The following is a 1,750-nucleotide window of genomic DNA, read 5'->3' on the forward strand; positions in this document are numbered from 1 at the left end:
GAGGGAGAGGGAGAGCGCATGCACACAGGGACTGGGTAGGGGTGCTGCAGAGGGAGAAGGAAAGAGAATCTCTCTCTTTTTTTAAAGAATTATTTATTTATTTGACACGGGGTGGCGGGGGAGAACAAGCACAAGCAGGGGGAGCAGCAGGCAGAGGGAGAGGGAGAATCAGGCTCCCCGCTGAGCAAGGAGCCCGATGTGGGGCTCGATCCCGGGACCAGGGCCAAAGGCAGCCGCTTAACCGACTGAGCCACCCAGAGAGAGAATCTCAAGCAGATTCCCCCTACTGAGCCCAGAACCTGACCTGGGGCTCAATCTCACAACCCTGAGATCATGACCTGAGCTGAAATCAAGAGTCGGATGCTTAATCGACTGAGCCACCCAGATGCCCCTGCTCTTACTTTCTGATCTCATTTTCCTCATTTATAAAAGAAAATATCTCAGCCCCACCAACTTCACAAAGGGTTGTTCTTATAGTCAGTGAGTTCACGGATAATAATAGCAGTTAGTCACCAACATGTCTTCAACCTTTATGTCTGACCATGTGCTAAGAGCTTAGCATGGATTATTGCAATGAACTCTCCCCAAACTTGTGAAGGTGGAGGACATTATTAGCTTGCATTTTACAGACACGCAAACTGAGGCTCCAGGGGGTTAGGTGATTTGCTGAAGATTCCTCAGTTATTGGAGGAGTGAAGATTTGAGTCCAGTAGCTCAAGTTCTTAACCTCCAGATTATCCTGTGTATAAAGGGCTTTGAGGACTGAATGGTACTCTGTGAATATAGGCATCATTATTATTATGCTTCCCTGTGTATGCTCTGAACTCTGGAAGGCTTTGAATGATAGCGGAGACATTACCAGAAGACATTCCTTTTGTGTGTGACTGGTTGTTTGGACCCCAAAATACTTCACTACTGGCACCCAGTGGCATCCACGGGCATTGCCTAACCCCACGCAGACCAGTGAACTGTATGCCTTGGAAGACCAATGTGCTCTGAGTAGTAAAACAGAAGCAGACCAACTCATCCCAAAGGATATTTCATAAAGTTGCCAAACCCTCCCCCAGGAGCTGTGGCAGAGGCTAAGCTTGGTCACTCTGCCCTAGCTTTCCCAGGCCTAGGTGGGTGGGACCAGGCACAAGGACCTAAAAGGAAGTTTGGTTTCTGTTAGATAACAGACGAGTCAAGGTACATGTGGGGTTCTGTGCTGGGCACTAGGATTTGCTGTTGGCAAATACAAATAGGCCTGTTAAATACCCACCTATACAATGAGTAAGAATCCATCCACCCCGTCAGTCTGTTCTCAGCACCCCCAGGGCTCCCTGGGGCACGGGCGGTAAGTAGGGTTTACAATACAGGGTCCCTTCCTCCCCTACATGCATCCCTGTTAATGGTCCTCCCGAAAGCGGGGAGTGCCCCACCCCAGGGGATAGTAATCCCACTGCAGTGCTTTGCATTTCATTCTTCCAGACACGCTGCAGCCAGCTTCTGCAGGGGCTCAGGTCAGTGAGTGGGTGCTAATTTGCCTAACAGGCATAGAAGGGGTTTGTGTGTCACCAATGCCGCAGGGGAGGGAAATTACAACCTAAGCATGCCCTGGAGGTGTCAGATCTGACTGAGGCAGTAAAACCACCAATTTCACACAGCTGAGGAGACCTGCTGAGGGGAGGGCCCGGGAGGCGGAAGGAAGAAGGGGAGGCAGAAGGAAGAAGCGTATTTGTTGACAGAGGCAGCGGAAAACTGGGAGGAA

This window comes from Halichoerus grypus, chromosome 1 (assembly GCF_964656455.1).
Source record: "Halichoerus grypus chromosome 1, mHalGry1.hap1.1, whole genome shotgun sequence".
Lineage (NCBI taxonomy): Eukaryota > Metazoa > Chordata > Mammalia > Carnivora > Phocidae > Halichoerus > Halichoerus grypus.